The sequence below is a fragment of the Miscanthus floridulus genome, chromosome 10 (assembly GCF_019320115.1).
Source record: "Miscanthus floridulus cultivar M001 chromosome 10, ASM1932011v1, whole genome shotgun sequence".
NCBI lineage: Eukaryota > Viridiplantae > Streptophyta > Magnoliopsida > Poales > Poaceae > Miscanthus > Miscanthus floridulus.
In genome coordinates, this window is record NC_089589.1 from 51,009,287 (window position 1) to 51,023,187 (window position 13,901).

Below are 13,901 nucleotides of genomic sequence, written 5' to 3' on the forward strand. Positions count from 1 at the left end.
CTACTGTAAGTGTCAAGATCATATTTTTCCTAAATACTACACTTCCTAGGGAACACTACCAAATTTATTTCACCATTTTTGAAGCTACCAAATTGGAGATCTAAAAATTACAAAACACACTCAAATCTGGAATTAAATGAACTATCCCATACTCTCACTGCCGCTGATCGGTGGGACCTGCTGGACAGAGGACCCACGCGTCAGTGAGACGAGAACAGAGCAGGCGGCGCTACGCTACCGGCGCGGCCAGAGCTCGCCGACGGCGAACTCGCAGGCGGTGACATCAGCACGGTGGGACCTACTTGACCTAGCGCATCTATTGCACTACTTGGTCGGCCCTATTGTCGGCGCTAGTGCCGACGGCGGTGGCCATGGTGGCACGGCGAGGCGGGACGACAGCGGTACGCCGGTGACGACCTCGGCGGCTCAATCAAACGCTCATACAAGCATCTACGAACTACGGGAAACCTAGTGCAGCAACTAGCGTAGCGAGAGGTGGACTGTGGCGGCGTGGCCACGATGACGGGGTTGGCGGCAGGGCTCCGGCGAGCTTGCGCGCGGCGCTGTGGCTTACCAAGCACCGTCAGCGAACATGGGTGGACGCAGCGGGTTGCTAGGGTGGCGGTGGAGTGCTGCGGTGGTGATGGAGTAGCTAGGCGTGAGCTGGTGCCTTCAACGGCGATGGCGGACTCTCGGCGCTGCTGCTTCGGTGTTGTGGGCGAGCGAACGGCGAAGGAGGAGAAGCAAAACAAATGTGGCGCAGGTGAGGCTCTCGGTCGCGTGCAGGGGCTTCAAATGTCGTGCTCAGGCGCGTCGTGGCCTACGTGGTCAGTGCAACGGCGATGCGCGGCCGTGGCTGGCCACCACGCAGCGGCTCTGTCCTGATACCAGTCGGCCAGCGAACGACGTTGATCAGTTCTTCAGTCACGCGATGATCAGCCTGACAGCGGGTTTTCAAGCCGATGTAACCGCTAATCCGTGGCTCCAACGTGCAAACGCTCTACATCAAAATGGTAGACCTATGTACCAGCTTCATTTCTTGTTCAAGGATCTTGTGCTAATTCACAACCGAAACAGAGTTATATCATCCCCAATGTCAGCCTATTAGTCGGTCAGTGAACATGACTTAGAAAAATTTTTATAAGTGTTGACATGTTGATTTTTCTGATTCTTGTGATCCAATTTCAAGCATGTTAGGAGCTAAATCATTCAATGACCCAAAAATAAAAGTTGTTCCTTAACTCAAATACTACAACTTTGCTTTAGTGACCACCTCCATGCAAGGTCTTTAACACCTAGTTCAAATTTGGTCAAACATGTCACATTTAAAGAATGGTACACTTCAAACTATGGCTTAATGACCTATTTACCCCTAAGCATGAATATCAAAGTTGTTCATAATGATACTCTAAACATGTTTAAGCAAATTGCAAGGTCATACAATCATTTCATGTATTAGTCACTCATAGAGCTATTTAGTGTAATCACATGAAACATGACTTAAGGGCTTGATCATGGGAAGTGACATTCATGAACCATGTTCCATTTGCTAACCTAAGTATTGCCAATATATTCTTGTGACTCATATCAACCATATACATGTATATACTCATGATCATATGCATATACACATGGAGACATGAAATAATGAGAAAAGTTGCATATGTTCAAGGAAACATGCGATAACAAGCAAATGTTGCAGATGTTTCAATCCAATGTTTCAATTGTAAATGCTTGTTTATGAATGCTTGATGCTCATGCTCATGTTATGCAAGTCAAGTTATGCAAGGATAACACCCGAGGTGTTACAGCCCCCCCCCCCTTATAAAAATCTCGTCCCGAGATTTGTAAGACCTACCATTTTTGGAAAAAGGTGGGATAAACTTCTTGTAAATAATCTTATCTTTCCCACATAGCATCTTGTTCACTATGATTGTTCCACACCACCTTATAGAACTTAATAATCTTACTCCATGTTACTCTTTCTAACTCCTCTAACACTTGAATTGGCTTTTATTCATAGGTCAAATCCGATTGAAGCTGCACGTTGGTGGGTGCAATAGCTTCTTTAGGTACTCAAAGACATTTCTTCAACTGAGAAACATGGAAGACATCAAATATTGCAATCATCTCTGGTGGAAGTTGTAACTTATACGCAAAATTTCCTTTTCATTCCAAAATCTTATATGGCCCTACATATCTTGGTGAAAGCTTCTTTTTCATCCCAAATCTCTTCACCCCTTTCATGGGTGATACTTTCAAGTATACATAGTCACCCACTTCAAAAGGCAGTGGTCTTCTTCTTCTATCGGCATAACTCTTCTGCCTCGATTGAGCTGCCTTCATATGCTGTTGGATGATACATACTTGCTCTTTAGCTTCATTGACAAAGTCAATACCAAAGTATCTCCTTTCACCGGGCTCAATCCAATTCAATGGAGTTCTACATTTTCTGCCATGCAATGCTTCAAATGGAGCCATCTTGATACTCGCTTGATAACTGTTATTATAGGAGAACTCAGCTAAAGGTAACCATTTCTCCCATGAACCTTTTGAAGATATAACACAAGCTCTAAGCAAATCTTCTAGGATTTGGTTCACTTGCTCTGTCTGTCCTGACACTAGTAGAGAACAGACCTTTGATCCTCGGCCAAAATGGGCTCTAGTCCTGGAATTTTTTGCCCCCGGGACTAGAAATACCTTTAGTCCCGGTTGGTGGCTCCAACCGGGACTAAAGGTCCCTGCCCAACGGCTACTGCGCTAGACAGAGGTGGCAGGGACCTTTAGTCCCGGTTGGAGCCACCAACCGGGACTAAAGGTATACTTTTACTCCCGGTTGGTGGCTCCAACCGGGAGTAAAGGTCTACTCCCGGGCCGTGGCTGCGCCCGGGGTTGGAAAGTTACCTTTAGTCCCGGTTGGATCTATCAACCGGGACTAAATGTTCTCCCTTTATAAATCGGCCGTCTCCTCCTTCCTCCCCGAGCCTGAGCTCAGCACATTTTGAAGCTCACTGCAGTAGTGTTCTTGCTTCCTCCCTCCCTCCATTGTTCCTCCATCCATTCTTCGATTCCTCCATCGATTTCTTCGATTCCTCCATCGATTCTTCAGTTGTAAAGGTTACCAATCTCATACTCTCATTTTTTACCATTTTCTTATGCCATTTTGTTCACTATATATATTTATGGTTCTTTATTGTGGTTTTTTTCATTTGTAAGCAATTTGAGCTCAAAATCACTTTAAGCTTGCATATTTACATGAAAGAAGGTTAAAGTATATATAAATATAAAGTTAGAAAATAGTTAGAAAATTATAGCAAATCCTTACTAGTTGAACTTGCGGACCGTGTTCAGGTCGGCGAGGATGTTCTCTACCGAGCGGTAACGGACGTCAAGGAGGAGCTTTGATTCTACGAGGGAGAGCGACAACGGTCGTGGAAGACCATGTTCCCTTCCTCGTAGAATCGGAGCTCTTCCTTGACCAAGTACGGTACCGTCCGGTGGAGAAATGCTCGCCGAGCTGATCACGTAAGCAAGGTCAACTAGTATGGATGGTTATTTATTCACATGTCCCGATATCATCGTAGTAGTCTGTCAATCACCGTACCTAAACGTAGTATATATAAATAAAAACTTAGAAAATAGTTAGAAAATTATAGAAAATCCGTACTAGTTGAACTTGCGGACCGTGTTCAGCTCGGCAAGCATGTTCTCTGTCGAGCGGTAACGGACATCAAGGAGGAGCTTTGATTCTACGAGGGAGAGCGACAACGGTCGTGGGAGACCGTGTTCCCTTCCTCGTAGAATCGGAGCTCTTCCTTGACCAAGTACGGTGCCGTCCAGTGGGGAAATGCTCGCCGAGATGATCACGTAAGCAAGGTCAACTAGTACGGATGGTTATTTATTCACACGTCCCGATATCGTCGTAGTAGTCTGTTATGTGTGTACATTCCCATTCTTCTGTTAATTTGCGGAAATATCATATGAATTACTTACCTGCCGCAGTAAAAGACGAGAACACAATGACCATTAAAAATATCATTGTTTAGAGATCTAGATAATTTTATAGTTTGTTAATTTTATTTGTTTATAAAAGGAGAAATTTATAGTGTATTAAAAAATGAGTATAGAGAGTAGATGGCAACTGCTTTCGGGTCCTCGGCCTCTCATGGGTTTCCAAAGCGACTTAGGCCGGGCCTTCCTCTCATTCCATGCGGCAAGTGTCGTGATGAGACAAAGATTGTGATGGAGTACCGAGTGAAGAAGGAGGGTCCCAACAAGGATCGTATCTTCTACAAGTGTCCGGATCGTAATGTGAGTTATTTTATCGTATTTAATAATTATGGTTAGTTTATACCTATTTTTATGATGGTTGTGATTAAAGTTCTAATTTTTTGTTTTAATTTCAGTGGGATGGCAGTGGACGATGTTCAGGCTTCTACTGGGAGGAAGAGTATGTTGAACTCATGCAAAAATATCTTGCACAACAGGCAGATACGGCGGCTAATGAGGCAGTGATCCAGCCGAAGAAGCCCAAAGATGTTGCACAATCGGGGGATCTGTCTGTTTTAGTTGAGATTGGTCGCGAAATCCTTGTGCTCCTGAAATGTATTTTAGCTTTAGTTCTTTTAGTGGTAGTTGGGATTGTCTACATTGTAGCGATGCTTTCATAAATTTGTATCTTTTGTGGTGGCACGCATGTTGTATAAATAATTAATTATGATCTAGGTTTTAATATGATATTTATGTCATGTAATGCAGATGAGCCGTCATTGGATGTATAATGCTGATCGCCGCTCACAAGAGTTCATTGACGGCGTGCATTCTTTGTTACGTGCGGCCGAGGCAAACAAACGCGATGGTTTCATGTGCTGCCCATGTGCCATATGTAAGAATACGGTGGAATATCCTTGCTCAAGGACTCTTCATTCACACTTGTTCAAGTCGGGTTTCATGCCAAACTATATTTGTTGGACAAAGCACGGAGAAACCGGTGTTGTAATGGAAGAAGGTGAAGAAGAACAATGGGACGACAATGATATTATTCCTGATGGTGCGTGCTTCAATGATACTACAATGGGAGAAGCTGAAGAAGAGGTAGCCGCAGAAGATGAGCCGGCTGATGATCTTTGTCAGGTCATTCGTGATGTACAAAGAGAATGTGAAAGTGAAAAGGAGAAGATCAAGTTCGAGCGGATGCTAGAAGATCACAAGAAATTGTTGTACCCAACTTGTGATGCAGGGCAGAAAAAGTTGGGAACCACACTAGAATTGCTGCAATGGAAGGCAAAGAATGGTGTATCTGACAAGGGATTTGGAGAGTTACTAAAAATCCAAAAGAAGATGCTTCCGAAGTACAATGAATTGCCCGCCACTACCTACGAAGCAAAACAAGTTGTCTGTCCTATGGGGCTAGAAATAGAGAAGATACATGCATGTCCTAATGACTGCATCCTATACCGTGGCAAAGAGTACGAGAAATTGGATGCATGCCCGGTATGCCATGCGTCGCGGTATAAGATCAGGCGAGATGACCCTGGTGATGTTGAGGGCGAACGTCCACGTAAGAAAATCCCTACCAAGGTTATGTGGTATGCTCCTATAATACCATGCTTGAAACGTCTATTCAGAAACAAAGAACATGCAAAATTGTTACGATGGCACAAAGAAGACCGTAAGGTAGACAATATGTTGAGACACCCTGCTGATGGGTCCCAGTGGAGAGCAATCGACAGAGAATTCCCGAAGTTTGCAAATGACGCAAGAAACTTAAGGTTTGCTTTAAGTACAGATGGTATCAATCCTTTTGGAGAGTAGAATAGTAGTCATAGCACTTGGCCTGTTACTCTAAGTATCTACAACATTCCTCCTTGGTTATGCATGAAGCGAAAGTTCATTATGATGCCTGTGCTCATCCAAGGCCCGAAGCAACCTGGCAATGACATCGATGTGTTCCTGAGACCACTTATTGACGAACTTCTCATTTTGTGGAATAAAGAAGGTGTACGTGTGTGGGATGAGTACAAACAGGAACACTTTGATCTATGAGCATTGTTGTTCGTAACAATCAATGATTGGCCTGCTCTAAGTAATCTTTCAGGACAGTCAAACAAGGGATATAATGCATGCACACACTGCTTCGGTGATATTAGAGGTGTATTCTTGAAAAAATGTCGAAAGGTCGTGTACCTTGGCCATCGTCGATTTCTTCCTGCAAATCACCCCGTAAGAAAGAAAGGCAAGCATTTTAAAGGGAAGGCAGACCACCTGACCAAGCCTCGCAACCGAACCGGTGAGGATGTACTCGATATGGTCAATGATGTGAAAGTCGTCTTTGGAAAAGGACATGGAAGCCAACCTATTCCGAAAGACGCTAACGGTCACGCACCCATGTGGAAGAAAAAGTCCATATTTTGGGACCTACCCTATTGGCAAGTCCTGGAGGTCCGTAGCTCGATCGACGTGATGCACCTGACGAAGAATCTTTGTGTGAACCTGCTAGGCTTTATGGGTGTGTATGGAAAGCCTAAGGACACATTTGAAGCACGACAGGACCTGCGTTGTTTGAGAGAAAGAGACAACCTGCATCCAGAGAAGACAGATAATGGACGCCATTACTTACGTCCTGCTAGCTACACTCTAAGCAAAGAGGAGAAGGAAATCATGTTTGAATGCTTAAACAACATCAAGGTACCATCTGGATTCTCCTCGAATATAAAGGGTATTATAAATGTGCCAGAGAAGAAATTCTGTAACTTAAAGTCCCATGACTGTCATGTTCTCATGACGCAATTACTTCCAGTTGCATTAAAAGGAATTCTACCTCCAAATGTACGTCTAGCCACCGTGAAACTATGTGCATTCCTCAATGCAATTTCTCAGAAGGCAATTGATCCAACTGATCTAGCTAAACTACAGAATGATGTGGTTCAATGTCTCGTCAGCTTTGAGTTAGTGTTCCCTCCTTCCTTCTTTGATATTATGACACACCTCCTAGTTCACCTAGTCAAGGAGATTTTCACTCTCGGTCCTGTGTTCCTACACAACATGTTCCCCTTAGAGAGATTCATGGGAGTCCTGAAGAAATATGTTCACAACCGTGCTCGCCCAGAAGGAAGCATCGCTAAGGGCTATGGAACAGAAGAGGTCATTGAGTTCTGTGTTGACTTTATTCCCGACCTTGACTCGATTGGTGTTCCTGAATCGAGACATGAGGGGAGACTAAGCGGAAAGGGGACACTAGGGAGGAAAACATATATTGGTATGGATGATGATTATTTCAATAAAGCGCACTACATAGTTCTTTCAGGGAAAAGAGTCATCGTGGGAATTGAGGACAAGTCGGACATGTCAGAAGAATATGAAAAGGATGACCGAATTCCGCCCTTCAAAGTGAACAAAGACCCTAGCATCTTGGTAAATGATGAGGACACTCCATGGTTACGAAGCGATCATAACCAAGGGACATACGTAAAGAAGAAGTTCACTGCTGTGCCCACTTGATGATATAGTGATTTAATATAGTGTGTGTTTGAGATATTATGTAATAATTGTGAATTCAGATGTTTATTATGTCATGTTTCAAATTAAATCAATGTTTGATTTGGTGGGATTTCTCTCTCAAAAAGGTAAATTAGGATACTGAGTGATGAAAAATTAAAATATTAACGTTAAAATGATGTAAAAACAAATTTTCTGTCCAAAACCAATAGTTTTAATAATTATAATTAAACACTACATTTTTGCATTAACGAAATAATAAATATTAGTTACATTATGTTTTATAATTCTAACAAAAAATAAAAAAAGTTAGGTTATAGATTTTTCCTATGTGCAATAAACAAAAAGAAAATTCATATTTTTAACAAAATAATTTTATGCCTTTTATTTAATTTACTATGTATTTAACAAAAACTATTGCATTTCTATTGTATTTAACAAGACTATTGCTTAAAACAGGCGGGAAACGAAACTGCAGGCCACCTTTACTCCCGGGTGGGAAGCCCACCCGGGAGTAAAGGTGGGCTGCAGTTTCGTGGCCCGCCAAAAAAATCCTTTACTCCCGGTGCGTGTTACCAACCGGGAGTAAAGGTATACCTTTACTCCCGGTTGGTAACACGCACCGGGAGTAAAGGTACCTTTACTCCCGGTTGGTAACACGCACCGGGAGTAAAGGGTTTTTACTCCCGGTTGGTGGCTGGCACCGGGAGTAATTCTCTCTGGTATATAACCTCCAGCGCCTAGCACAGATCGATCTGCTCGTCTTCTTCCTCGTCGAACACCGCCGCCCTCTTCTTCCTCGCGCCGCGTCCGTTCGTCTTCCGTGCCCGGCGCCGCCCTCTTCTTCCTCGTGCGGCCTCCTCTGCGCCCGAGGTCCTCCACCGCGCCCTCTTCCTCCACCGCGCCCTCCTCTGCGCCCGAGGTCCTCCACCGCGTGTTGCCCCACCGCGCCCGAGGCCCTCCACACTGTCGAGCTCGATCGAGGTGATATATTCGTCGATCTCTTTGTACATTCGTCCAAGCCCTCCATTGCCGAGTTATAGATCACGTCGAAAACTACAACTTTGGTGTAAGCCATGTCAACGCTCGAGGTCGATTGAAAATTCCAAATTTTGAATCACAAAATCTAGGAACTAAAAATGAATATTTGGAACTCTAAATGATTTTAAATAAAAAACATATCTTAACGCAAGTTTTGAATATTTGGATATTATATGGACAAATTAGCAAGTTTAATTAGAGTGTCAAAAACTGCATTTTATGGTACAAAAATACATTTTAAGATTACTGGGACCTGAACTCATGACAAGTTTAATTAAGGACCACCAATGAAATTACTTTAGAAATTAATTAGATCGATGTAAATCCATGGCTTGTATAATAAACACGCTATATATTATTTGTAAATCCTGGTCAAATAGGAACTCAATTTTGATACCCAATTTGTAAACTAGGCGTTTTTTAGTTTATCAAAAATATCACATGTGATGATGTTAGCAGTTTTGGTTGGACTTGCATGCATGGCTACAGACAAATACTTACATTTCATAATGACTTATACTTACATTATTAACATAGAATTTTCTCATATGATTAATGACTACATGGTTCACATGGTACATAGGATCACAACATCACGCACCGACACCGCCCCGGCCCACCTCACGTCGTCATCGTCGTCAGCACGCCGGCCCGCCTCACGTCATCGTCGTCAGCACACCGGCCACCGCGCCGACACGTATATATACGTCATTTATATTCATATGCATTTCATCCATGCGTTTCTATGTATACGGCGGAGCACCGCCGCCCTCGTTCACCCATGTGTACAGACATATATACGGCGGAGTGGAGCACCGCCACTCTTGTCACACCGCCCTATCTCGTGCCCTAATTCGCCCTAGTACCGACGTAGTTCGTCCTAGTGTGGCGAATTGCGTCCGTGACCGAGGGGCAAGATTTAATAATGCATATTGTTCGTAGATTTTACGCATGTAATAAGCAAAGATTTGACGTACTATATATTGGTTTTGTTTTTTGAAGCTAGATGGCCGACCCGAGAAATATGGATGAGGAGGAGTTGATGATGAATTTGATCAACACTGGCACTCAAGTTGCCGGCGATGATGGTGCTAAAAATAACGTGCAAGAGGATGTAGATGACGGGAGTCAGTACTTAGCTCTTGAACAAAATGAGCAACAACATATTGGCCAAGTATATATTTTTTATTATTAGCTATATATATTATAATATGTCTTATGTGTGCTCATGACATTAAAAATAATGTTTATGTTTTGTAGCCCTCTGGATCGACATCAACAACTACAACGAAGAGTAAAAATGTTCGAGGTCCCAAAAAGCCATTGGAGGGTCGCTTCATCATCTCGGAGTTCAATGTGGATACAGGAGAACCGGGGGGGCCGAATAAAATGAAATTTGTGCACCACTGTGGTTACCTTGTACGGGACCGGCTCCCGATTAGTACCCGTGAATGGAAGAAGAAGACCAATGCTCCTCATATCAGTTTTGTCTCCGATCATGACAAGGCGTTAATTTGGAATGATGTCTTGGTACATTTCACGCTCCAAACAGATGGTTATGATGATATAATAGATGGTGATGAATTAAAGGAGCGAGTTAGGGATTGGGCAATGAAGAAGATGGCCACCCAGTTTCAGACTTGGAAGAAACACCTATACACGACGTATGTCAAGAAGAACATAGCACCAGATTTTACTGTCCCAGGCCCGATCTCAAAGCAGAGGCCCTATTGGGATGAGTTTGTACAGTACAAGACTTCGGAAGAGGGTGTGAGTCGGGTGATAAAGAACCAACGTAATGCCCAACAGAAGACATACCACCATACCTTGGGATCAGGTGGCTACCCGACTACCATTAAGAAGTGGAATAAAATGGAAGCAGACCTTCTTGCCAAGGGTATCAGACCAGAATCACTCGAGTGGGGAGAACGTGCAAAGAATTGGTTTTTCGCTCATGGGGGAACACTAGACCAGGAGACAGGGAAGTGCGTTTATGGCGCAAGACTGCAAGAAGCAGCAGAAAGATTGTTTTATGCTCAGAGAGCTACTGCTAGTGGTGCGTTCAGGCCCAACAGAGAGAAGGATGAGCTGACATACGCCATCGGGACTATTGAACATGGTGGCCGAACTAGAGGCAAAGGAAGTGTCTCGTGGGAGCATGGATTCCCTCAGGACAGACCTTCCTACAGAAGTCGCCAGAGAAAGAAGTAAGAAGAGGCACAGCGGCTCCAGAGGTTGGAGGAAGCGGTGCGTGAAGCACAGGAGCGGGAAAAAAACCTTGAAGCGAGAATGCAGGAGGAAATCAGAAGGCAAGTGCAAATAGCAGTGAGTGCAAGCAAGCAGGCATCAGAGCCAGGAATCAACATTAGCCAATCTGTTCAGTTGAAAAGCAGCTGCGCTTCCACGGAGATACCAAATCAAGGGGACACAGGACTGCGCTTCCCTGTGGATGACGTCACTGAACCTTGTACAACGTGTGAGCTACACATTCCGAAGGAGAATTCCACAATCAAGGTGGCTATCGGTCTTGTTAATCCTATCGACCGAACCAAGACACCAAGGATTCATGGGAATATAATCCAAGAAGGATATGCTACCATCTCAGTAGATAAAGCTGAAAAAGGTTTTAGTGATTTGCCTCTTGACATTCCTGGAGGTGATGGCGAGAAGACTCTAGGAGAAGCGGAGAAGACATTCATTCTATGGCGCAAGCGCTACATCATCATTCCAGGGATGTCGGCTCCACCTCCTCCTGAACTACCTCACCATAGGTACGTGCGGATGAAAACACTACATCATTAATTTGTATTGGCTTAAATAATTAACAATCTACTCATAATAATATGTCATTCCTTTTTTTGTAGCAGATCCTCCCCCAACCTAAATCCAATTGTTCAATCACCAGATCATCATAGTGCTCTGTACGATGACATTGTGTTGGAAGACGAGGCTGCATCCACACCATCTCCAAGGAGGTCTCCAACGCCGCAGCCGCCACCTCCAAGGAGGTCTCCAACGCCGCTGCCAACACCTCCAAGGAGGTGTCCAACGCCTCCCCCGCCCCCGCCTACCAAGAAGCCTAGCAAGAGGCCAGCCCCTCAAACGAAGAACCAGTCCCCGCCTGCAAAGAAAGCCACCGTGAAACCAAGGGCTATTCCTAAAATAATATCTAAAGAGAAGGAAGAAGGAACTGATGCATATAAAAAAGACATGTCTAGATTCTATGACAAACTTAAAATGAATCAAGAAGCAAGGAGAAACCTAGAGAAACCGTACTTCTTCGTAGCTCCGGATATTCTAAAAAAAAGGTGACTTCTTACCAGCAACAACAGCGGGAATCTCGTAAGCCGTCCAAATCAACGTTATCAAACTATGACCGCACTCTCACCAAGTCAATTGAGGCGGCACAGAAAAAGAAGCGGGCAGGGAAAGGAGTTGCCCAACTCGGACAACAAGCGCACCAATCAATCCCCCCGCTAGTTGTTGGTAATGAATATGGTTCGAATTTAGGATTAATGCATCAGGCAAACATACCTCCGGATGTCGATTTGGATCACCTTGGTGAATTTCTTGATGAGACTGGTCTCGACCTTTACCAGATGTTTGGTGATGGAAACATTGAGAGTGCGGCGGAGGTTGATATTTGGAAGAAAAAATTTGTACTAGGCCAGAGTCTATACAACCCTCAAGCCTTATCTGATCTGGGGACGCAAATGTACCTGCTAAACAAGTGGTACATGCAGGCGTCTACCAGTGGAGACTTCTGCGTTGGTGTCAGAATTAGAGACGAACATTGGTTCCGTGGCGATGATGTTATGTATGTTGACTTTGCAGAATTTCATCAACTATGCCACCTGACCTCTCTGGACAAAGTTATCATTAGCTGCTATTGCCTGTAAGTAATAATTCTTTCGATCTATTATTAAACTCATCATATGTGTGTATATGCATATAAATTATCCTAACAAGTACTATATATATGCAGATTTACAATGACAGAGCTCAGAAAGGAAGGCTGCAATGAAATTGGTTTTGTTGATCCCCATATAGTATTCAAAGACCCAATTACTCCAAAGACTAATTGGAAGTCTGAGTCAGAGAGTAACATCATGAACTTCTTAGTGAACCAACGCCATAAGAAGGATATACTCTTTCCCTATAACTTCAAGTGAGTGTTAATCATGTCGATCATAGCCTTAATGGCTCATATGTTGATTCTAGTTAATTAATGAGTGTTATGCATTATATCCTATAAACACATGCAGCAATCACTGGATATTGATGGACATCGATCTGGTGAAAAGTCACTTGATAATCTATGACTCGATGAGAAAACCACAACAAGACTACCAAGATATGATAGATATTATCCAGAGGTAATTTCGGGATCTCTAGCAACTATATATACACACAAACATGATGATTAACTATATCTGATGACGTGGCAAATTTTTTATTGGGCAGTGTTTGGAAAACCTTTATTGAGAAGCAACACATGGAAAAATGCAAAGCGCCACTGAATGTAATCCCTTTGAAAGTAAGTCCCCTGAATCGCATCATCTTTATTAATTAAACATATAGCTTTCACCGGATCACCAGATTGGATGACAAATCTTTTTCTCGTAAAGTGGTGTCTGAGGCAGGAACAGGGGAACAACTACTGTGGTTACTATGTTTGCAAGTTTATCAAGGTGCTCTCCCAAAGAACTCCTACAGAGAGACTCAAAGTACGTTAAAAATACACTATATATTCATTTAATTATTATTATTGATTGTGTTACTATGTCTTTATATATATATATGTACATATATTAATTTATTTTCCTTTAATTCAAACGTGTAGACTCGATGGTTGGAGGAAAAGGTCATACGGCAAGACCAAATCAAAGCAATTCAAGAGTCTATAGCCGGATTTTTTAATGAGCAGGTCATCGATTCCAAGGGCGAGTTCTACTTCGACCCAACACTGCCATTGAAGCCAAGCTAGAGGATGAGAGGAAACTTGTTATGTCACAACAACTATAATGCAATCTTTTATAATATATGCACATGAAATAATATAATGTAAAATACACATATGCATGCATGCATGTAAATATATATATGATGCATGCATGCATGCATATATATATATATATATATATATATATATATATATATATATATATTTCTATGCTTGAATTGTGTGATTTAATATGTTCATTGTGCTTGAACCGAAACATACTATATGCGCGTATAAATGTATAATTAGCAGCGTACAATACGACTTCGAAAACCTATTTTGAAAAGAAAACAAAAAAATGAAAAGAAAAGAAAAAAGAAAAAAACCTTTAGTCCCGGTTCGTATTACCAACCGGGACTAA